This window comes from Mirounga angustirostris, unplaced genomic scaffold (assembly GCF_029215605.1).
Source record: "Mirounga angustirostris isolate CCGP_5_RB_7025 unplaced genomic scaffold, mMirAng1.0.hap1 SCAF_1, whole genome shotgun sequence".
NCBI lineage: Eukaryota > Metazoa > Chordata > Mammalia > Carnivora > Phocidae > Mirounga > Mirounga angustirostris.
The window spans coordinates 63,145,894-63,172,518 of NW_026991709.1; positions in this window are offsets into that span (position 1 = coordinate 63,145,894).

Genomic DNA, 26,625 nt, shown 5'->3' on the forward strand with positions numbered 1-26,625 from the left:
TATATAATCAAAGCTTTATTATCCTGGTATCAAAGTTTGTTCTCTGCTTTCTCATCATCAAACTCCCATTCCTCCTATATCTCTGAATTACTGCTCCATAGCCTGGCTTCCTTTGGTGGGACCTGGATATATTCCTAGGAATTGCTTTGCCTTAAAACCAGTTCCTCACAGAGGAAAGTCCAGTATGGGCATCCTCAGGGACGGTAGACAGTGGCATCCTTAAAGCAGAACATTTCTATTACAAGAAAAAAAGTCTTTCTCAAATTATAAAGTGAGTGAATTTTGGCTCCGAGACAATTTTATCTGCCTCTGGACCTGGAGATTTTTTTCATGGCCCCGCTTAAGTGAAACCAAGCAAATATCTTGACCACTTTAAAAAACGAATAGCCCATGAATCTGCACATGGGGTATCCAGCAATGGTCCTTAATATATATAGATTCTATCTTCTGGTCCAAAATTAGAGACACATGACTTGACAATGTAAATATACCTCTGAGTTCAATCAGGAGACCAAGAAGGCAAGAAGTGAGCTAGCTCACAAACATCCCTCTGGCTGGGAACTGGAATTAGACACTCATTTATTTAAGGTCTTTTTTTTTTTTAAGATTTTATTTGTTTATTTGACAGAGAAAGACACAGTGAAAGAGGGAACACAAGCAGGGGGATTGGGAGAGGGAGAAGCAGGCTTCCAGCTGAGCAGGGAGCCCGATGCCGGGCTCGATCCCAAGACCCCTGGGATCATGACCTGAGCCGAAGGCAAATGCTTAACAACTGAGCCACCCAGGAGCCCCTAAGGTCTGTGGCTAATACTGATTCCTCAATCCTAACCTAGATTTTTTTTTTTTTTCATTTTCTTTGGGTAAATGCCCAGGAGTGAGTGGCATGTACTGGATTATATGGTTCTATTTTTTAATTTTTTTGAGGAACTTTCATACTGTTTTCCCTAGGGGCTGCACCATCAACGGTGCACAAGGGGTCCTTTTTATCCATATCCATATCCATATCCTTGCCAACATTTGTTATTTCTTGTCTTTGTGATTCTAGTAATTCTGATAGATGTGAGGTGATACCTCATTGTGAATTGTGATTTTGATTTGCATTTCCCTGATCATTAGTAATGCTGAGCAGCATCTTTTCATGTACCTGTTATGGCCATCTACAGATCTTCTTTGGAAATATGTCTATTCAGGTTCTCTGCCAATTTTTAACTGGATTATTTGTTTAATCAGTTGTTACGTTTCTATACACTAATAATGGAGTAGCAAGAAAGAGAAATTACTGAAACAATTTCATTTATAATTGCACCAAAAAAAGAATAAAATACCTAAGCATAAACTTAACCAATGAGGTAAAAGACCTGTACTCTGAAAACTATAATATATTGATAAAGATATTGAAAATGACACAAACAAATGGAAAGATACTCCATGCTCATGGAGTGGGAGAACAAATACTGTTAAAATGTCCATACTATCCAAAGCAATCTACAGATTCGATGCAACCCTATCAAAATACCAACATCTTTCACAGAAATAGAACAAATAATACTAAAATTTGTATGGAACACAGAGAAGACCTCAAATACCCAAAGCAGTCTTGAGAAAGAAGAACAAACCTGGGGGTATCGTAATTCCAGATTTCAAGATATACTACAAAGCTGCAGTAATCAAAACAGCATGGTATTAGCATAAAAAATAAACACATAGATCAATGGAACAAAACAGAGAGTGCAGAAACAAACATGCTTTTATGGTCAATCTACAACAAAGGAGGCAAGAATAGACAAAAGGGAAAAGACGGTCTCTTCAATAAATGGTGTTGGGAAAACTGGACAGATATGTGTAAAAGAATGAAACTGGACCACTTTCTAACACTATACATGTGGATTAAAAATCTAAACGTGAGGCATGAAACCACAAAACTCCTAGAAGAAAACATAAACATATAGGCAGTAATTTATGTGACATTGTCCGTAGCAACATTCTTCTAGATATGTCTCCTAAGACAAAGAAAAGAAAATAAAAAATAGACTATTGGAACTATACCAAAATAAAAGGCTTCTGCACAGTCAAGGAAACCACCCACAAAACAAAAAGGCAATCTACTGAATGGAAGAAGATACTTGCAAATGATATATCCAATAGAGGCTTAATATTCAAAATATGTAAGTAACTTATATAAGTCAACAAAAAAAACCCACAAATAATCCAAGTAAAAGTGGGTAGTTGCTGTTGTTTAGCCTTACCAGCCTTTGACTTACTGCATGAAGACAGACAGTCAAGAGGAGAGGGAGTAAACCACAGAGGCCAGCCCACAGAACAGACTCTGGCTCTCTGTACCCACTTACCTACCACGTGTGAGCCACTTGTGTGTGGTTGACACCATGCTGTCAACTGCTGAGAGTGCTACCAACAGGCAACCCTCACCTATCAGTTTTCTCCAGGAATTTCCCTTGGCTCATGAGAGCTGCTTTGTCAATTATCATGACTCCTTCCCAGGGGAAGCCTGTCTCCAACATCTGGTCCTTGTGGGAATATAAAGTTCTATATCTTCTTCCCAACTCCAGACACCTCTGCAGCCCTCTCCCAACTTGAAGTCCCCAGGAGGTTCCTGGAGACTTCCATTGTGACTGTATCAGGACCTGGTGTTTCCCTCTGCCCCAAGCTAGATTCCTCTCTTTTCCTACAAGTGTTCATCACAAATGCTTAGTTTCTAAATGACACTTCAGTGTTTACTTCCTAGAAAACTCACCCTGAAGCAAGACAACAGGAATGAAAAAGCCACAGATAAAGGGAAAAAAAGATAAGCAACTTCCTGGAGAGGCCAAGCTTTGAGCACAGTCACTTAATTTTCCACAATAACTAGCAGGTTACATCACCATGTACAAAAATGAGGGGTGTCCCAGACACTCATGACACACCCCATCTCCTGGGCCCACCTGATTTCAAGTCCGCTCTGGCCCACAGCCAGTATCCCACATTAGGTGCACTCAGTCCACTGAAATTGGAACTTGGAAATGTGGGGAAGTTTAATGTCCCAAGCAGCAACCTGCCCCAGTAGAGGATGGGTTAGTTGGTGGATGGATGGATAGTTTAAACTTTCCATCCTCTGGTGGGATAAATGTGAGACAAGGTTTACATTCTTCCAGTAATTAAATAGCAATCCAGCACGACTGAGCTTTTTGTCTCTACATTATTCATGTGCAAGGGCTGTAGTCACAAAATACCATAGACTGGGGGGACCTATACAACAGAAATTTTCTTTCTCACAGTTCTGGAGGCTGGAAGTTCAAGATCAAGGTGTCAGCAGGCTTGGTTTCTTCTGAGGCCTCTCTCCTTGCTTTTAGAAGGCCAATTTCTCTCTATGCCCTCACATGGTCTTTCCTCTGTGCATGAACACATCTGTGCCCTAATTTCCTCTTCTTATAAAAACACTAGTCATATTAGATAAGGGCCCATCCATATGACTTCATTTTATCTTAATTAATTCTTCAAAGGTTTTATCTGTAAATCAGTCACTTTCTGAGGTATCAGAAGTTTGGACTTAGAAATATGAATTTTGGGGCACCTGGGTGACTCAGTCAGTTAAGCATCTGCCTTCAGCTCAGGTCATGATCCCAGGGTCCTGGCACTGAGCCCCACATCAGGCTCCTGGCTCAGTGGGGAGCCTCCTTCTCCCTCTCCTCCCTGCTCCTGCTCTCTCTCGCTCTCTCTGTCACTATCTCTGTCTCTCTCTCAAATTAATAAATAAAATCTTAAAAAAAAAAAGAAATATGAATTTGGGGCAGGGGGCACAATACACCTCAGCAACTGAATGCATACTTTATCAGCATTTCCCTCTCCTGTCTCACTTTTCCCCTCCCACATTTCTGCTTCTGTGGATCACTTCCCAAATAAACTAAGAAACTTCATCTTTGTCGCAAGGTTAGTTTTCAGAGGAACCCAATTAACTCTCTCTTTGGCTTAAGAGACCAAATTAGCAGTTCCTTGGGGAAGTTAGGAAAAGGTTAGACATACACAGGTCTTGTTTGTGAAATATATAAACCTCTTCTATAAACACTATATCATCAATGGAGTCTATCCCTTCGAATCGAATTTTCTAGGCACTCTGACCTAAAGATGAGAAATTGAGACAATCAGATAAGGTAGAGGCACATGCACTGACCGCCTCAACCCTGTCAGCAAAATTAAGTTTGGTGCAGGAATATAAAGGCATGTAAATGTCTGGACAAGAGAAGAGAGAATATATATCTAGCAGCATGTGCACATCCTGTGAGATTCCCCTGTGGGACAGAGCAAAGTGCCTGCAACAATACAAAGCATAGAGCCATCCAGGCAATTTATGTGACTTTTCCCAAAATAGAAAAGTAGGATTTATTACCTGTTGAATCCAGAATATTTTTCTCTTTACTGTGAATTATTCTCATTTGAATTTTGAAATGACAGATATGTTTTCAAGCCAAATGCTATAGATTTTTTTTTATCACCCTTTGTTCTGCCATGAATTTATAGTTTATTTAAATTCTATAAGCTATTAGCCTAAAAGTAGCCATCTTACCTCTAAAAAGCTTACCTAAATCTAACCTTTAGGATAATCTACTAATCACTATCAGTGACCTGTGGGTGTGTATCAGTTAATGAAGACTGAAGCAAAGAAAACAAAAACCTAAATAATCATAATAGCTACATTTTATGATAAATGACCTAACTTGCCCCATCCTTCTAAAGGACATAAATAAAAAGAGCTATGACTTAATGAGCTTCTCCTCTGTATCAGTCTCTTTAAATAATTACATTTAATATCTCCAAAACCTTGCTATCCATATTTTTAATATGAGGAAAGGGATTTGGAAAATATCACTCAACTATTAAATGACACAAATGGGATTTGAACCCAAACCTGATCCTAAATCTTCTAACTCTCAGTGATTCTAAATCAGGATTGAGCATTAAAATTAATTGGAAAGCTTTTAACAGTTACAGGTACCACCATATGCAAAAAGTACTTTGAGATGGATCAGAGTTCTAAATGTGATAGCTAAAAATAATCAAGTTTCTAAAAGAAAACATAGAAGACTATGCTCATGACCACTGCATAGATTTCATAAGCAAGACTCAAAATACATAGGTCAATAAAGAAAAGAATAACAAATTGGACTTTATTCTTTTGATGAAGAGAGTGGAAAGGTAGGCTACAAACTAGAAAAAAATATTTCCAATACATATATCAAAAAAACAGTTGGATCCAGACAATAAGCATTTGAAAAGGTGCTTATCCTTAATCATCAGAAAAAAGCAAAATAAAGCCACCGCATATCTACTTGAATGACTAAAATTGAAAAATCTGACAAATACCAAGGGTTGACAATACTATAGAAAAATAGGGACTCTCTTACATTGCTGATAGGAGTGTTAAATTCTAGAATCACTTTGAAAAACACTTTTTCAGTCTCTTTGAAAGTTAAATACGAACATACCCTAATGATACAGTACCTTAATGATGCAGCCCTCAGCATTCCACTTATAGATATATACCCAACAGATGCAAGTGATATTTCCATCAAAAAATATATATATATGAGAATGTCCATTATAGCTGTATTCATAATAACTAAAACTATAAATAAACCAAATGTTTCTCAACAGTCAAATGGATAAACAAATTGTGATATAATCATGTAATAGAACACTACATAGCAATGCAAAAGAACAAACTACTGATACATTAAACAACAGGGATGAATTTCACAGATAAACTACTGAGTGAAAGAGGTCAGACAGAAAAGAGTACTCATTATATGAGTCCATTTATATAAAGTTTTAAAACAGGCAAAATAATCTATTGTGAAAGAAGTAAGTTATCCTGGAGGAAGGGGAGTTTAGTGACTGAGAAGGATCACAAATGGGTTTTCTGGGATCTAGAAATCCTGATTTAATCTTAATCTTAGCATTGGTAATACAGGTATGTGTATGTATATATTTAGTACATACCTATGTGTGCATAAAAAAATCATGACTTTTTGTACTCAAGATTTACAAACCTTACTATATGGAAATTGTATTGTAATGTTAAAAAAAAAAGGTAGAGCTGCTGGATATCTTCTCTAGGCCTACAGAATCAGAAGTAGGGCTGAGGGAGAAGAGATAGACAAGTATTTATATATTTTTAAGTTTCCCGGGTTATCCAGGTGATTCTGATACATGTCTTTGTTTCAAATCACTTTATCACCAGATTCAGATAACTTAACCACTGTACAAAAAAATCAGCCCTCCTTGGGTATAAGTTCTGGCTGTGCAAATAACGAGCTGGGTAACCTTGGATAATGCAGTCATGAAAAGAACGGTCTGGACAGATGAGCTCTCAGGTCCCTTACCACGCTAATGTAAATTCTGTGACATAAATCCATACTGACTGACAGGCACACACAAATAAACCCAGTATTAAAACCTAAAGGAAGAAGGTGGCTGTATAACATGATATAATAGCAATCATGGCTGCCCAAAAGTATTTTACATACCATCCTCAGAAATTTCAATCTTCTTTATTATGCTTAGGTACTGGTTGATTGGCAAATTCTTTAAAGATGGCAATTCATTAAGGTATTATCAGTCATTAACATTTCCTATGACTGTGACAACAGATCATTTTCAATTTGATAGTTACCTAAAATTCTATCTTTAGGAACAGGATGTAGAATTAAAGACAGTTTGGTGTTTTGCATAAAGAACACAGAACTGAGGGACCACTGGGTGGCTCAGTCAGTTCAGCGTGTGCCTTCAGCTCAGGTCATGATCTCAGGGTCGTGGGATCCAGCCCCACATCAGGCTCCCTGCTCAGCGGGGAATCTGCTTCTCCCTCTCTCTCTGCCCTTCCCCCCTGGTCATGCTCTGTCTCTGTCTCTCTCTCTCAAATAAATAAATAAAATCTTAAAAAAAAAAAAGAACACAGAACTGAGAAACAGGAATGTGCTTTCTATTCACACTTACCCACGAATTAACTGTACTTTGAACAGGCCCTTTCCTACCTCTAGACCTCAAACCATCCATCTGTAAAATGGGAGGATTAGAATAGATAATCCCTACAGTCATGAGAACTCTGTAATTCTATGACTCTTCTTACGCCCTGAAATGGGGGAGATGAAAGATGATCCTGAGCTCTGAATGAAGACACTGGTTTCCTGTCATTTTGAGGGAGAGAGACACAAAAACTAAGGATGGGGGCAAGAGGCTGATGAAGAACATAGAGATCATGTTTGTTGTTGTTTTAAAGGCCAGTTTGAGCCCTTCGGTAAAGGCAGGGCCATTGCATTACCTTTGTGTATGGGCTGCGTGGTGTTTGCCCCTTACAGAATACTGGTTAACTCATGTGGTTTGGGGAGGTGGGGAAAGGAATACACTGGCTTTGTTTCTTAGGACAATGCATGCAGGATGTATTTATAAACTATTACTAAAGTGCAGAGATCAGAATCGACTGACTAACCTCCAGAAGCACAGGGTCTTAACAGGCAACACTTCCCTATTCTTTGCCCCCTCACCTGCTAGTTGTGCTCATCCCCTCAAAAAAATTGCCCTGGGGCTGGGACTGGCAGGGAGAAGCCCGTCATCTGGGAAAAGATTATAGTATTGGATATGAGCGTCTAGGCCTTGGGTGGTAAGACAACTCAAATGAGGGGAATCAAGCAGCCACCCAGAAGTGGTGCTGGGGTGTGTGAGGGAGTTGGGGGACTCAAGAGGGATAACAAAGGAGTTTTTAAGGACCCTCCCAGGTGTGAAAGGGAAATAGGAACTCAGTCACATGAGGGCCATTCAACTCTTCACACTGGATTAACACAGTTATGCCTGTTTGCCTAATGAGATTGGAGAGGACCACGTTTAAAATGAGGCGGCTCACTCGAAGCTAGCAGTGTTGAACTTTTACTTTCTTACTCCAAACTGACAATCTCAGGACAATGGCTGGGATGTCAGATTTTGATAACTGAAAGAAGTCCGAGAACACACTGTCTTTCACAATGTGCCTTTCTTTCGGTCTCAGAAAGTCAGCCCCTACTTCATTTTCCATGGCCTTTTCCGGGAATAAATACAGCTAACCCAGGAGTCACTGGGCCAGGAAATGCAATTATGTGCACCTATGTTTCCTGGGAACTGAATGGAAACAAACCATTTCAAGTAGTCCAGGAAATCACCATTCAGCTAATAATGATAACAGGTTGCTAATGATCTCTGCTGAATAGGGGGCTCACCTGAAACTATAAGGAGGAGGGAATCTTCCTTTTTAGAAACCTGCCTCATCCTCATCTGCTTTTAAGTGGCTCCTTTCCTTCCTTCCTTCCTTCCTTCCTTCCTTCCTTCCTTCCTTCACTCCCTTTTCTTCTGCCCTCCTCCTTTTCTTTTTAAACTCTAAATCTCCCTCCACCCCCTTAAAGAACTATTTAGTTTATACTTGTAATGAGCTTCAGGAAGCTCACTGGGTCCCTGCCTGAACACTGACTGTAATTTAGGGTGAGTTATGTTTCAATTACCTCTATGTTATAGCATACTGGTGAGGGCAGGCATTCTGTCATGTCGGGGATACAGGCAAGAGAAAATACAGAGGCCCCCATTATAGGTGGTGATGGAGCAGTTTTAATAATATTGGGGGGAAATGGAACATAAATGCCTTTCCAGCCACACCATTACTGCACATTAGCAATAATACCACGTGGCCAAAGTGATGGGGAGGAGGACATGGGGAGAACAGGGTTACAGGTGCGGTGGCTCCTGGAGTTTGTTCTCTGTGTTTAGAAAGAGACAAAAAGTCCTATAAGAACCTTGGAAATATTTGTTTTTTTCTGTGAATAATGATCTTACCAAAGATATAAAACACTAACTTTCCAATAAGAAAAAAAAATCTAATTTCAAGCGAGTTTTCCTGTTTCAGGCGCGAAGGATAACTCTTACATGTGCCCTCATTCTCCCTCCCATTCCCTCTCCCTCATTTCCTCAGCCTCTTTGTTTTCTCGACACAAATAGCAGTCATTGCTCAGAGAATGTGCAGGATTAGGCTGCTTTGTAATTCAAACCTTTTATTCAGCTTACCCTTATGTACTAAAGAGGAAAATATGTATTGGCTAAACGGCCTTGTTATGAATGTTGCCAATTGTGACTGGAAGTGTGGCTCCCCGCCTCAACAAACCTTTCCAAATCATGACTCCATTTATCACTTACAATGGAATTTAGCTAATGCTAATTTTCACCTTTTACTTTTTTCAAATAGGGAGGGGGGAGCATATATAGGTATTTTTCTTGGCATGATTGGTTCCTTTAAAAAGAGGAAATGGCAAAAATGAGCAGCCAGAGCCTGATGATGATCTGTGCTTTGAGGACTGGTGGTGTGTTAGGTGTTGAGCTTGATGAAATACAGTATGAAAGATGAGAATGTAACGGGCGTCGCTGAGCTGCTCCTTTCAAGAGCTGTTTACCTTTGTTCAGTGAAAACAAATACAGTCCGTCACAGGTGCCTCGTATTTGACCAAGAAGGAACATGTTCAGTAACTAAAATAAACAATATACATGGTTGGTCTGACCTTCCTCTAACCAAAATGACAGGGTAAGCCTAAAATAAAAAGGACAATATGAAACATAGCAAAATGCACAGAAAATATACTGGGAAATACCAAAAAAAAAAAATTAAATCAACTGGCATTGGGAAAGGTACGTGCTAAAGAAAGACAACCGTGTATGTGTGCTTAATGACTTTTTCTCCTTGTAGGTGTAATTCAAACTTGCTGGAGAAAATTTGAAAATTTCATATAAATATAAAAAAAAGCACCCTGGTTATTATTTCAATAGTTTCTACCTTTTTAAAATGATTCTAGCTAATGTTTTGATAAATTCATTCATTCAACCATTATTCATTGACCCCCTACTACGAAATGAGCACCACTTTGCTCAATATGAAATGATGACATCTAGTGAACAAGACAAGTGTGGTAAATTCCCTCCTGGAGTTTAAGTCCTGTTGGCAGTGTTAATAACAAGACAACAGGCCGCAAACACAGTTGCTTAGGCTAAGTCCCACAACACCAAACCAAGACTTGACTTACTTACATGTTTGGGCTCTCCCAGAAACGGAATCTTAAAGCATTTGATCATGAATCACCTGATCAGCACTAGTTAGGTCATCTGCCTAACTAAAAAACCCCTGCCATCTCCTAAAGGAAAGTAACTGCAATAACCAACCTACTTTCTTGCCTAGTATAACTTCTTTTTGCCCTCTCCCTTCTGCCTATAAAAGGCCTCCATCTTGTACTGCTCCTCAGAACTTCTATCTGCTAAATTGAATGCTGCCCAATTCGAATAGATTTTTGCTCAAATAAACTCTTCAGGGGCGCCTGGGTGGCTCAGTCGTTAAGCATCTGCCTTCGGCTCAGGTCATGGTCCCAGGGTCCTGGGATCGAGCCCCGCATCGGGCTCCCTGCTCAGCGGGAAGCCTGCTTCTCCCTCTCCCACTCCCCCTGCTTGTGTTCCTTCTCTCACTCTGTCAAATAAATAAATAAAATCTTTAAAAAAAAACAAACCTCTTCAATTTTTATATGGCTTAGTTTATCTTTTAACAGCAGAAATAGGCAATAAATCAAATACTTGCAGTTTGTGATGCATTTGAGGAAGCAACATATTGTGTCACAGCACAACAGCAGGGAAACAACTTTAGAAAAGTCTTTGGAGGGGCGTCTGGGTGGCTCAGTCGGCTGAGCGTCTGCCTTCGGCTCAGGTCATGAACTCAGGGTCCCAGGATCGAGCCCCACGTTGGGCTTGCTGGTCAGCAGGGAGTCTGCTTCTCCCTCTGCCTCTGCCCCTCCCCCTGGCTGGTGCTCACTTTCTCTCAAATAAATAAATGAAATTAAAAAAAAAAAAAAGTCTTCAGAGAAATCAGGATTATAATACACATGTTATTTTGCATCCTGCTTCATTCACTTAACAGAGCGCTATGAATGTTCTTATACCACTAAAATACTCTTTCGAAACATTTTAAATAGCTGCATAGTCTTTTAAGCAAACCTTAATTTATCTATTGATCTTTTTTGTGTGTATTTCTTCCATGGCTTTAATGCTCAGAAACAATTTTTTGTCAGAATACCTATTAAATAATTATATTTTCTTCCATTTTTGTTGTCATTGATTTGTTATATTTAATGTTTTAAATTCATGTGAAATTTATTTTGATGCAAATGATAGAAAAAATAAAGTTTTCCACAAAAAAAAATAATTCCTGAATCACACATAACTTCTTCATTATTTTATAATCCACTATTTGCCACATAGCAAGTATTTAAATATATTTGAGTTTATTCTAGGAATACAAATTCTATTGTCCTGTCTGTAAATATTTAACATCAAAGGGTTTAAAATTTCTTAAGCTGTATAATCAATTTTCATGTGCAGGAGGACAAATACCCTACCCCATTTTCCAATTTTTCTCAGCTATATTCTTAACAGTTTATTTTACAAGTAAATTTTAGAATTATATTTTCAAGACTAGCTACAAAAAGAAAAATTAATATGTAGAATTAAATCCTCATTACTGATGGATTACATATATGCAAATTAACCTAATCACTAAAACTTATTCGTAGCTCCAGAATCAATTCTCAGAGTGTTTTCAGGGTTATTTATAGACATGAGTAGAATAGCAAAAAATTTGACTTGGCCAACACACATGTTCCCAGCTAAGGTTGAACAAGACATTACTTTACTTTCTGTGTCAGCTCTCATACTGTAAACAAGTACCTTTCTGTGCCCTATTAATTGCCATGTTTTTCACATTTTTGTGCTTTTTGCAAATAATTTCACTGTTTAAAATGGTCCCCAAAAGTAGTGTGAAGTGTTGCCTACTTCATTAAAGCCATGCTGTGCCTTACGGAGAAAAATACATGTGTTAGATAAGCTTGGTTCAAAAGTACAAATGATAGTGCTTTAGGCCAAGAGTTCCATGTTAATGGACCAACAATATATATTAAATAAGGTGTCTTTAAACAAAACCAAACGTAAAACAGTCATGTACTATTTGGTTGGTGAAAAAGTCGTGACCAGAGGCTCTCAGGAACCTAGCCCTACATTTTCCCCTAGGAACAATGGGGCAGAATTCTCTAAGTCAGTGTTCATAGCAACTTTACGGTACATAAATAACTACCACAGATAATGAGATCAATTATATTTTTATAGATATTGCTTTAAATCAAGGTATTAACTTGAGAAGGATTCACTTCTTTAATATAAAGTTCTCATGAATAAATCACAGGAATAAAAGGTACAGACAGCATAAGGAATATAGCCAATGATATTGTAGTAGCGTTGTATGGTGACAGATGGGAGCTACACTTGTGGTGAGCATAGCATAATGTATAAAGAAGGTGAATCACTATGCTACACACCTGAAACTAATGTAATGTGTGTCAACTATACTCAAAAAAAAATTTTAAATGAAAGAGCTCTCATCCAGAAATACATTAGGTTTCATAATTTCTTTCATAATGCCCTACTCATTTTATTATGTTCATTCCCAGGGACTGTACTTTTCTTATTTGCTACTGTGAATGGAATTATTTTTCTCTTATATCATCTAAGGAGCTACTCTTCATTTACAGAAGAGCTATTAGTTCTCATAAAATTATTTTGTATCCAGTCACTTTGCAGAAGTCTTATCAATTATTATAATCTGAAGCTAATATTTTTCCTCAATAAAATATTATGCAAAAAATACTAATTATAATCCCTATCCCAGTAATTTTAATTTGTTTCTGATTTTTCATCTTGTTTCACTGGAAAGAACTTTTAAAGCAGACAACTTGTTCTTACTCTTGATTAAAATGGGACTATTCAGAGGTACCCAGCTGGCTCAGTCGGTGGAGCATATAACTCTTGATCTCAGGGTTGTGAGTTTGAGTCCCATATTGGGTGTAAAGATTGTTTTAAAATAAAAAATCTTTTTAAAAAATGGGACTGGGGCACCTGGGTGGCTCAGTTGGTTAAGGGTCTGCCTTCTGCTGAGGTCATGATCCCAGGATCCTGGGATTGAGCCCCGCATCTGGCTCCTTGCTCAGCAGGGAGTCTGTTTGTCTTCTCCCTCTGCCCCTCCCCTCTGCTCCTGCTCTCTCTCTTTCTCTCCCTTTCAAATAAATAAATCTTTAAAAATAAATAAACAAATAAATAAAATGGGACTTAATTTTACTGTTTTGAATTCAAGTATAAAGTTGGATCTTGATTAACATGTTAAGAAATGTTTTCAGGGCACCTGGATGGCTCAGTCAGTTAAGCGTCTGCCTTTGGCTCAGGTCATGATCCCAGGGTCCTGGGATCGAGTCCTGCATTGGGCTCCCTGCTCAGTGGGGAGTCTGCTTCTCCCTCTCCCTTTGCTCCTCCCCCTGCTCGTGTGCTCTCTCTCTCTCAAATAAAATCTTTTTAAAAAAATGTTTTCTAAGTATTGTTATGGAATGAATGTTGAATACAATCAGAAGCCTATTTAATACTTAAGATAATCATTTTCCCCTTTGGTCTCTTGATCTAATTAATTGATCTCTTAATATTAATTCATCATTACAATCTACATATAAATGTTACAGTGTATTTATGGATTATATTTAAGGTATATTTGGATTCAATTTATTCATAGGTTATTTAGGTTTTGCCTCTCTATATAAATGAGATTTTATTAAAAACAGCTATATGGTACAGTGACACATATTTTTTTCTGCTACTACTGTCAGGTTTGTTACCTGAATTTGATAATTTATTACATTAAATCAGTAACTTTATGTTTTTCTACATTCTATTCCCTAAAATTTTGAAAATACTGCCATACATATAAACATTGAAAGCTGAAATGTTAAAAAATATTTTTATAATAAATTTTTAATTTGCTTAATTTTTAATGAGACCAGGCTTTCTCCTAGGCAACTGTGATAATTAACACTTTCTGGAAAACTGTTCATTGCATTTATATTTTCAAATTTATGAGCATAGTGCTATGGTCTGAATGTGGACCCCAAAATTCATATGCTGAAAAACCTCATGCCCAAGGTGATGGTTTTAAGAGGTGGGGCCTTTGGGACGTGATTAAGTCATGACAGCAGAGCCCTCTTGATGGGATTAACGCCTTTATAAAAAAGACCACAGAGAGATCCCTCGCCCCCCTACCATGTGAGGCAACAATGACAGTCTGCAACCCTGAAAGGGGCCTTCACAAAAATACACCCATGCTGGCACCACGATTTTGAACTTCCACCTTCCAGAACCAGAAGAAATGAATTTCTGTTGTTGATAAGCCCCCCAGTCTATGGTATTTTGTTACAGTAGCCTGAATGGACTAAGGAACCTTATACTGCCTATAGTATTATTTGCTCATTTTTTAAATTCTTTTCTCTTTTTAAACTTCCTTTCCCATGTCTAATTTTCGTTTTATTTTACTTTTGTTCTTATTATTAATTAGGCTTGCCAGAACGTGTCTATTTTTGTTTTTTGGTTTTTGGTTTTTGGTTTTTGGTGTTTTGGGGTTTTTTTTAAAGATTTTATTTGACAGAGAGAGACAGGAAAGAGGGAACACAAGCAGGGAGAGTGGGAGAGGGAGAAGCAGGCTTCCCGCGGAGCAGGGAGCCCGATGTGGGGCTCGATCCCAGGACCCTGGAATCATGACCTGAGCCGAAGGCAGATGCTTAACGACTGAGCCACCCAGGCGCCCCTCTATTTTTGTTTTTTAAATGACCACGTTTATTTAGGGAGAAGAGCCGGGAATTCTTCTGAGAATGGTTGAGGACATTCTTGAATGAAGGGGTGGGTGTGGACGGGAAGATGAAAGTCTAAGACTGGGCATAGCTAATGTTAAGGGGGTGATGAAGTTCGCACTCACTCTGAGTGGGGAGAGGCTGATGGGCTTGCAGCTCTGGAGGCACAGAGGCAACCGACGAAGCGTAACATGCAGTTATGAAAGCGGGAGAGGGCATCTGTACTGGTGATGAATAGTGTGCCGCTTTAAAAGCTTGAGCAAGAGAGGAAGGACCAACATTACACAGTTTTAAATTGTTCTAGGAGGAATTCATGGAAAGAATTACAGATCAAGGCGGGGAGGGCTTTCCAGGAGGCCATTAAAGTCCTGGCCAAAAGAACACGTAGGAAGAAACAGGTAAAAGACTCCACGGTCCTGGTAAAAATATGCCGCTCATCCAAAAAGGAGACGTTCATCTGACAAGTATGAAAGTATTTATGGGGGTGTCTGGACAGCAGTACCTTTCCCCAAAATCTGGGATATTCTTCCTTAGATTCCTGAAGAAAAAGCTGGTAGGAAACAACCTCTCCAACAGAACTTCGAGAAGTTCTGTCCAATACAATCAGTGTCCTAAACATGCTAGGACAGGAAAGAGAAAGAAACAGAAACGTACTCAGAAATTTTATGTAACAATGAAGAAGGAAATGGGGGAAGGCTGATCTATTAGGTTTGGGGAATCTACATGTAATTCCATGCTGAACTGCCCTGAGGCGATTATCAAGCACAAGTATGGGTGGAGGGAGGTATGAAGTTAAGAACTAGAAAATAAAATCAAAAGTTATAATAATAGTAACAATGTCCCGATATTATTCTATAGGTATCATTTTGGGGTGATTATGATGGTACAGATGAAGTGCTATTTTTACATGCCTTCTCTAGTGTCACTATCCCAATGATACCTGAAGGTAGATCCTATTACTCACACTTTAGAAAAGGAAACTGAGGCTTGATGAGTTAAAATAAAAATAGCTTGTTTGAGTCCACGCAGACTATGACTGGAAGAAGCAGTGTCTAACTAAGCCCAAGGCTTTTAGCTCCAGATCCTGAGTTCTTAATCACCACGTTACACAGAGTCATTCATATCAGGCAGTAATTTAGAGCAGGAAAAGAGGAAAGAGATAAACTATCTTTGGAAGATAAAAGATAGGATTGAGACCTCAAGCAGCATGCATGAACAGAAGAGAAAGAAGGGCTGCCGAATAGTCTCTATACAGCTACAAATAAATGAAATACAGAGAAGCCTTAGAAATTAGTTATTTTCAGTTTTATCATAGCAAAAGAGTGACATTCCATATTCATCCTATCAGATCAAAAGGAAAAATAATTATATTTATATACACCTATAAGATCAAGTAATATGACATATAAAAAGAATACAATAGATATTAGAGATACTAACTCATCCATATATTCATTTATTGAGCAAATAGGTATTAAGCATTTACTACTGGCCAGACCCAATTCCAGGAGTTGTGGTTTCAGTAGCAACTATGAAGAGTTATGTGACCTTCATGGAGTTTACAGAATAGTGGAGGAATAAGACATCAATCAATAACCACACAAATAAATGTATGATTACAAACTGGCTTACATGTAATGGAAGAACAGTACCAACCGTCTAAGAAGGAGCCCTGACTTAGTCTGGCACGTTAGAGAATTCTCTCCAGAACAAGTGGCATTTGGGCCACAAGTAGGAATTCCCAGAGAAAATAAAAAGGCTGGATGTCCTAAGCAGCAGACCAGCATGAAGAAACCGTGCGGCAGGGGGAGCGCGGCAGGTGTCCGAGAAAGGAAGCCATGTGGTTGGTGCAGAGCAAAGGGGAGAGCAGCTGGGCGAGAGACTAGTTCACATGGGGCCTTGTAGGCCATGTGAAGGAATCTGCTTTTTATTCCAAGAGAACTGAGAAGCAATTGGCAAGTTTTCATGAGAACAGTGTGTTCAGGCTGAGCATTAAAAAGATCCGGTGTTGCTTCAGTGTGGAGACAGGACAGAAGGGGAGCCCAAGTGGGTGTTGGGGTCCCAGGAATGTGTGCCGAGGAGAGCAGGAGAGAGGGCAGCCTCTGGAACCGGAGGGATGGCTGTGCTGGCCAAAAGGGGGGAAATGACAGACGGCAGAGATAATACGAAGGGAAATTCAGCAGAGCTTGGTGACAGTTTAGCTTGGTGAGGTTGTAAGAACAGGACATGCCAAAGAAGACTGGTGCTATGGTTTCAAAACTGAATAGGTGATGATACCCTCCATCGAGATAAAGAATAGTTTATTGAATACTTACCATGAGCTAAGGATCCTGCTTTTTGTGTTTTTATTTTTGTTTATTTGTTTTTACCTCAGATGTGCAGAAGAGTATTAATTCCATAAAATATCATGTTAGGCACATTATAGCATTTAAGCCTCACCATCCCACCCCTCATTGCCCCCCATCAAAAATCACTGTGAGGGGGCGCCTGGGTGGCTCAGTCGTTAAGCGTCTGCCTTCGGCTCAGGTCATGATCCCAGAGTCCTGGGATCGAGCCCCCCATCGGGCTCCCTGCTCTGCGGGAAGCCTGCTTCTCCCTCTCCCACTCCCACTGCTTGTGTTCCCTCTCTTGCTGTGTCTCTCTCTGTCAAATAAATAAATAAAATCTTTAAAAAAAAAATCACTGTGAGGTAGGCAATATTATCATCCGTATTTTATAGATGAGGAATTAAAACTGCGAGGGAATGAAACTTGCTCAAAGTCACACAGCTTGTGGACTGTGGAGATTTGTCTTATTCAACACTGTCTTAACAATTATACTCTATACATACATCTGATTAAATGCAAGTTGATTTCTCCAGGTTTGACCTATAATTGAGAGGTCAAGAAGGAAATCAAAAGGGATAATGCGGTCATGTAGGAGATGGGAATGGCACAATTTGGGCCACAAAAAAGCAAACTGAACATTACAAACCAAAAATAAGTAAACAAATAGATAAATGAGTTTGTTTCTTACTCTTAAACTAATTTGTAGTCAACTTTTACAGTAATTTTGGAAATTTTTTACATAGTTTTTTCATAAATACATCAGAATTCATGCTTTGAATGATTTATTACTTCCCTAAAGTTTCACTTGAAAAAAATCTGTTGAAATAAAAATATGGATGTTTTGTGACCAATGGAGAAAAAAAATAAAAACAGGTTCTAATGCTTCCAGGAGATATTTTCCAGAGCCTGCTTTACTTAAAAATTGTACCTACGTATTTATGTATTTATTTCCTCCCTAGATTTTCCTTCCCCTCCACCTCTCACTGGTCTCAGCCAGAGCCTGTATTCCCAGGAGTCTTCCCTGGGTGAAAGTCTGGAAGTCTGCTTATTACTACCACAATTACCCAGCAAATAAGGAGAGATTTAGGGCCTTTCCCCCACCATTTTCCCTCTTCTCTCATGAGGAAATCAAGCCCTGCCAGTGCCGGTTCACTTCTCCCTAGTCTAAGGCAGGACACTGCAAGGCAATATATTTTCATCAAGGCTCAAGCACGATCATGCTCTAGAGGATTGGGGTTTAATGTAATTTATGGGGAGCCACTTCCAAGGGAGATCAGGGAACCTCCAGTTTAATTGGGGTGATCCGGGAGGCCTGGCATCTGTCAATAAGCAAGGGAGATGGTGATGCATGAACAGAAATAGAAATCGCTCTGCTTACCCTCCTTATTCTCTAGGCCTTTTATCTGAAGCTCCTAGCTTTGGTTTTTTCTTACTGATTTTCTGCTCTTCTTACTCTCCTTTTTAATCTTATGTGATTCCCTTCTATTCTTTATCACACATGTCTATGTGGGGAAGCATAACTCCTTTCTGGGAGTGGGAGCCACCCCCTTGCCCACCGGTGCCTTCCCCTCCTCTCCCACAAAAGTCCCAATGGGAACAGATGGGAAGGGACTTGGTGACATGGTGCTAGTACCTTCAGCAACGGAAAAGCAGCTCTGATTATGTATGTGATATTAATTATTAACTAATTCAGAAAATATTAATTGAATACTTACTATCGGCTAGACACGATTGCAGGTCTTAAGGATATAGAAGTCAATACAACAGATTATATTCCACTGAGGGATAAGATAGAAGCAAAACTTTTAAAAACAAAATATATAGCATATTCTTTGATGATAAGTGCTGTATATAAAAATAAAGCAGGAAAGAGTGTTGGGCATAATGGGACAGGAATACCAATTTTAAATACTGTGGCTGGGAAGGTCCCAGGGAAGGTATCATTTGAGCAAAGATCTCAGGCAGTGGCTCTGTAAGAGAAGGGTGCCCCAAACAGAGGGAATAGCTAGTGCAAAGGTCCTGAGGCAGGAGAATGTCTTAAGTGTTTAAGGAATGACAAGGAGTCCAATGTGAAAGGAGTTAAGAGTAAGTGAGGTGGTAGAATGTGAGGTGCGTGAAGTGGGGGTGCAGATCATAATAGGGCCTCGTGGGCCACTGGGACTTTTTGACTTTTACTTGAGATGAAAACCCTTTCATGTTTTGAGCACAGGAGAGATGGAAACCAATTTATGCTTTGAGCTTAGAAGTGACACAGTTTGACTTAAGGCTGAACAGAATAAACGAAGAATATTTTCAAGGTAAACTGAGAATATTTATTGAGGTTGAAGAGTATTTGGAAGTTTTTTTGTGCCAGATACTGTGTAAGAGACAAACCTGCATGAGAAAGTACTCACTTTTTCAAGAAGTTGTCCTCTCTCAAGAGACAGACCAAATATTTGAAAAGCAGTCAGTGCTGCAGAGAGATGAAAGATTACAATCCCAAGCAAAAGTTTTAGAGCCATTAAGAAGAAGCCTAACAATCCTCCAGAAGTTTCAGCAGAGAAGAAGGAACAGAGCCCAGACTTCAAGGAGTGAAGAAGTGAGCAGAGAGTGGAAAAGGATTCAGCAAATTCAGTCACTACGCCCATGATATCTTTGATGGTCCTCCCCACAAAAGCAGGTTCTGAAACTCCTTGCATTGAATGTGGAATAGACATAGGGACTCCACTCTGGCAAATAGAATATGGATGAAGTGGTGGGAGGTCAATTCTGATAGCAGGTTACTAAAAGACTGCATTTCCCTGTCTTGGGTGCGCTTTGTTACTTGCCTATCCACACTTTCTCTTCTCTCCCTTCCTCTCTCTCATGGCTCACTCTGATGAAAGCCACTTCCTGAGCCAGCCTACAGAGAGACCCGTATGGGGCAGAACTGAAGGCTGCTAAGAGCAGCCACGAGTCTCTCAGAACTCTGTATAAGCCAAACTTCATATCCCCGTTGCACTGTTGCACCGAAGTGTCTTATGAATGTTAGCCCAGAAACTGAAGGAGGTAAATTTTAAGCACAAGACAACATTCGTATTATAGATTTGTCTTTCAGAGCCAAGATGAGTCTCCCTTTTTTTTTCCCTATTCAAGAAATTCCACCTGCTTTCCTACCCCTTGAACAGTAACAGTTGGTAGTAAAAAGCAAAAGCCATCCTAGAATGTTCTGCAAAGTGGTCTCTTTTCCTGAGAAAATATCTGTATCACAACTGAAATATCACTTTCAAACCTTCTTCGTATTTCAGATTAATAGTGTTTTTTTTTCCAGAAAGTGACACATACACCTTTTAAAGAAGTCAAGCAAAGTACAGATAAAACTTAAGAGTCAGCCATATCATTTCATTCAATGATAATCATTTTTTAACATTAAGCAAGCATCATCCCAGATACAGATAGAAAAGTGGATGGAAAGATGGATGAGAGATGGATAGATAGAGACAAAGTAATTCCATAAAAATGGTACCACACTAAAACATGCCACTTTTTAATTTGTAATAAAAAAAAGTAAAGAAAAAGACATAAGTAAAACTGAAGGGATTGCTGGAATTTGCATAAATATCTAATTTTTAAGACAGGAGGTTTTTTCCCCCAAAAGATAAAACCAAATTTAAGAAGGAAATAAAGGGAGAAATATAAGAAGTTGGAGTCATTATGGCTCTTCTGGACTAAATCCGTCAAATTTAGTCAATATTGATTGATTGCTTGTTCTGAGAAATGGGGCAATTAGCACTCCCACCCACTTGCCCTGCCCCATCTCCAGATTTTTATTATGTTATTTTAATAATATCAAGTTATACATCATTTGCCTTCTGTTCTGAAATGTATTACCAGCTTCCTCCTACTCAGTATTTACAACAATACCTTTACCACAACATTTCCATTCTGAGCTTTTTAAAAATGTATATTTCAGTTTGGCTGTATTTCATCAAGTACTTTTTTAAACAATGATATAGTTCCTGAGTTCCTACATGTTTAGGGATGTCTACTTCCTTTCAGACCTAAACAACAATTTTAATGGTTATAAAACTATAGATCAGACTTTTCCCTCCTCAGAACCTGGTAGATTCTTTCCTTCCTCCTCCCTTCCTTTTTTTTTTCCTTCTCTTTTCTTTCTTTTTTCAGCATTTAATGTTGTTTTAGAGAAATCTGAAGCCTATAGATAACTTGCTTTTTTTTTTCTTTCTAAATCTGTTTGCCTAAGGAAATTTTTCTTTATCATCAAAGAAGATCTATTAGAATTGATGAACACTATGTCAGAGCAAATATAAAGTATGAACAGGGCTTCCCATGTTAAGCATGAGCAGGATGAAAATACTTTGCATGGAAACCATCCATATATAAATAGTAATAATAATAAAAGTGAAAGAAGTGGATGAAAAAGGCAAATTGAGGACCCCATTTGTAAGACAGTGTAACTCAAGGAGTAAATGGTGCAGTTGGGCATATCTACAACCATTTTTGTTGTTGTTCTTTCCCATGTTCTGTCATTTTTGGCAGTTTTGCTACATTTCATTTGCATGACCCTAAAACTAAAACATGGCTTAAAAACACAAGTTGTAAGTCTAATCATTTTGCCATTGTGTTTAGAGATGTTGCAAAATGTGGCAAAGATAAAGCTGTCCCCATGCCTTCTTGGGCTCTGACAGCCAAAGATGAGAGCTGTTTGTATTTCAGTCACCAGCCCTGAGTGACTTTATAAATATATATATAATATGTAATATATATATGCAATATACATAATATGTAATATATATAAATATATACTTATAATACATATATTGCATTGTATTATAATATGTACATTACATAATACAATACATATATAAATGTAAAATATATTTATTTACAAAGCACCTGGAGACGCTGCCTCCCTCTGCAGAAAAGAAACAAACCATTCCCATGCACAGAGGGCCACAACCAGGCCAGACTTAGCAAAAAACAGAGTGAACACAGTGTGCGAACTGACAGTCCTGCCAGAGCGCTGCACTCTGGTGACTCTGCTATTAAAGCTTGTGCGTGCAGCCTGGGTAAGAGCCAGCTAGTCCCAGCACAGCACCGCTGCTTATGGCCAGAATCTGTTGTGAATGGGCAGTGCCTATGCTATCTTAAGAAATTATTAAATATTCTGAAAAGCCCCCGTATTCATTTCCTATTGCTATGCAACAAATCATCACAAGCTTAACAGCTTTAAACAATGCCCACTTATTAACCGTCGTTCTATAGTTAAGAAGTTCAGGTGAGCTCAAATTCATTCTCTCCTCAGGGTCTCACCAGGTTTAAATCCAAGTGTCAGCCAGGCTGGGCTCTCATCTGAAACTCTGGGTTCTCTTCCCAGCACACACTGGTTGTTGGCAGAATTCATTTCTTGGAAAAAAGGACCATGGTTCCCATTTTCTTACTGGCTGCCTGACAGGGGTTGTTCTCGGCTCCTAGAGGCCACCTTCTGGTCCTAGCCATGTGACCCTCTCACAACATGGCCACTTACTTCCCTAAAGCCAGCAAGAGAATCTCTGGTAGAAATATCTCTTTCTCTAGTAGGTGTGTATTTCTGTGTAAGGTAGTGTAACACAAGAGTGACTAGCCTATCACACTCAGAGATCCACACTCAAGGAGAGGGGATAATACACGGCCCATATAACAGTACAAGAGAATCTTGGAAGATTTCAGAATTCTGCCTGTCACACCCTCTACTATTTCGGTTGCTTTGATTCCTTGCCTGCTTAGAATTGTAGGATCATCAGAACCACTCCTGTTTAGGTGGACTCCTATGCCTGACCCTTCCCTGACCAGCTCTGCTCTGCAGGCTGACCACTCACAGGCATAAACATGACATTTACTTGGCACATGTTTTGAGGAAACAAATAAAATCATGTCTAAAAACAGTATCAAATATTTGGGGGAAAGACAAAAGAAAATGAGCAGTATGTGAAAATGCATACCACTCCACACTCAATATGATGGCTATAATTAACAAAAAGAAAACAACACGGGGAAATTGGAGGCCTCTTACACTGTTGATGGGCTTGTAAAATGGTACAGCCACCACGGAAAAGGGTTTGGCAGTTCCCCAAAATGTTAAACATAGAATTGCCATATGACCTAACAATTCCACTCCTAGGTATATACTCAAAAAATTGAAAACTGATACTCAAGCAAATACACACATATACCCATGTTCAGAGTGGCACTAATCACACTCACCCAAGGTGGAGATCCTCCAAATGTCCGTCAGTGGAAGAACGTTGTATGTAGTTTATACACACAACAGAATACTACTGAGCCATAAAAAAGAATGAAGTACTGATAAATACTATTGCATGGATGGACTTTGGAAACATAAGTGAAAAAATTCAGACACAAAAGACCACATATGGTATGATTTCACTTACATGAAATATTCAGAAAGGGAAAATTAGAAAGCAGATTGGTGATTGCCAGAGGCTAGAGGGAAGGGGATTCGGGGAGCAACAGCTTAATGGACACAGGATTTCCTTCAGAGTGATCACAGTTTTTTAGAACTAGATACAGGTGGTAGTTGCACAACATTGTAAATTTACTAAATGCCACTGAATTATTCACTTTAAAATGGTTACGTTTATGTTATGTGAATTTCATGTCCATAAAAAAATGAAAACCAAAAACCAAAAAAAGAAATATCCATTGAGGGGGGGAAAACATGTCAGTGAAGAAAGTCTTCATAATTCTTGAACTGTTTTTCTTCTGGGGCTTCTTTTTCTAATTGGGCTGAAAAAGGAGCAGAGCCACACAGGAACCTGCCATGTAGGTGAGAGAAATGAGAGGATAAAGTGTTCGCTAATACCTGGACAGCAAAAGAAATTCTGGTAGGCATGCAAGCCTATGCTGTTGCAAAAGATATAAGCAGCAAGCTTTTACACTTCTTTACACTTAACATAAACATGATTCAGTACAAGCAAAGTCCCAGAAGAACCAAGATGAAGAGAACCATGGAAGTTCCAAGGTGAGTTTAAAGAATGCACCCAAGGATGGAGTGAAAACAGAAGTAAAGGGCAATTGAAACTGGAGAAAAGGAGCTCCTGGGTGGCTTAGTCGTTAAGCATCTGCCTTCAGCTCAGGTCATGATCCCAGGGTCCTGGTATCGAGCCCCACGTCGGGCTCCCTGCTCAGCGGGAAGCCTGCTTCTCCCTCTCCCACTCCCCCTGCTTGTGTTCCCTCTCTCGCTGTGTCTCTGTCTGTCAAATAAATAAATAAAATCTTAAAAAAAAAAAAAAAGAAACTGGAGAAAAGACAACCAGCTGTGCCTAAATGTAGCATTTCTGTTATTCTCTGATACATCCTACTTTAGCCAAATGTAACATGCAAATGGACTGACATTTATATTTCTATTTTTAATGGGGGAAAAATAAAATTATTTTGGCCAGATACACTCCTCTTTTATGTTGACACCTTTAATCCACTTTTATATATTAAAGTTGGATTTTCCTTAATTAGTTGAGGCATTTCAAAGATATCATCATGGAAATGATGGTTTCCCCCAACAATCCTGTTTTGGCAATGTTAATTTATACCTATACCACAAAGTCTGAAAACGACTGCAAGGATATATTCTAATAATTGCACTTCATTCCACACAGGCTGAAGGATTCCTTGGGAGCCACCATAGAGCATGATGAGGTGCAGAGCGGCGAAGGCATCCTAGTGGCTGAGCTCCAGACCCCCTTCCAGGACCCACCCGTCACCACAGCTCCACTTTGAATCTACATTATACATCATGCTTCCTGATAAGATGTTACTTGACAAGGGATTAAAAAATTCAACATGCAATTTATAAAAATGGGTGGAAAATATAAAAATGTACATGTTGGTGACAAGACTCTTTCATAAAATTAGTAATACAGAGACATATAGCATGAGATACAGTGAAAGCAGTGGATCTTAGTCTCAACTGGTTGCTCATTAGATTAAATTGATCAACTGGGAGTGAAGCCAATGAAAGAAGGTTATTTTTTTCTTTTTAATGTATGAAACACTGAAAATATTTCCATGAAGATTATACCTGGAAGACAAGGTCAAATGACAAATTTTATAGTGTTTTGTAACTCTGAGAAGGAAAATCAGTCATAAAACATGCAAGTTTGTCGTTCAACTTCAGCTCATCAGACCTTTTAACATAGTCTCAGAAATGCATTATGCACAAAACTAAAGGACTAACTTCATGTTTCTCAGCCAGAAGGAGAGAAAGCATAACCACTTGATCTTGCCTCAGTTATCCAGCTGACCTAGCTGACACTACTATCCTTCTTTTACCAGTCATGCTAATGATAAGCCAAGAACCTGACAAGGTTTGCCTACATACATGGGCCTTGCCTACTCAGCACCAAAATTCTTTTTTTCTTAAGGAAGCTTCATGCTCATCGTGCGACTTCAACTTCCGACCCCAAGATCAAGAGTCGCCTGCTCTACCTAATGAGCCAGCTGGGTGCCCCAGCACCAAAACTTTTGTACTATCTTGCACTATTCCCTAAATTTTATAAAGTCTTTTAAGGCAGAGACCATTGCCTATGTGTCTGGGTCCCCCCCCCGCCAACCACAGTATTGAGCACATTCTGAATGAATGACCACTGACCATGAAACACAGTGGACAGTGTGCTGATGTCAGTGATCCTGATCACAATGACCATGGTAATGGAAAGTACAAACATCAGAATGGATAGTCCCAGGAGAACTCTTGCTATCAACTTGAATAGAGACAAAATGCTGAATATGTATGAACGCTCAACCTGACGTCAGCAGGAAACCCACAAACTTTAGCAAAAACTAATCTCTCTGAAAGAACAAACATGTGATGCTACTAGGATTAAAACCTTTATCCCTAAAAGTCCCAAAGCAGTCACAAACAATACAACTGACCAAGTACTGAAAGGGCAATTTGCTGCTGAGAGCAAAGATTTAGGACTGGGGGAACTCTGGCCAGATTTAAATAATGACAGAAGGATCAAAAATAAGAGAAGGTAAAGGATCAATCGATCGGCTAGCGTGTTGATCCATAACGCAGAGTGGAAAAGGTGCCGACAGCTAACTTTGAGTCCGGTTATTAAGAAAAGAGCATTGGGTTTAAGGTTCCATGACAAGTGTTATTCTGAAGGTTACTCTGAAAAGTGTGTAAGGTAACCTCAGGCAGACAGCTTTAAAAATATGAAACTTGGCTTAAGCAGATGGGGTAGAGGGTTTGGTCCTCACTAATATTTGATTTCTTCTGGGTTCAAATATGAGACAGTTATGCATTTCCCTGTGGTTGATCTTTGAATTATAAAATGTGCATATGTCCAAGTATATGTCTTCGTTTAGAAACCTATTTGGGGAAAACTTTTTGTTTGAGTAACTGTAAATCTGGACATATTATATGACAAAATTTATAGAATGTTCCCCTAGATATTTCCATAAAACTTCTAAATATGGAGTCAAAGAAAATAATTAAAGAGACCTTCACGTTAAGCTAGTACCAGGTTAGAATAATAATGATACAAGTCCTTTTCATTACT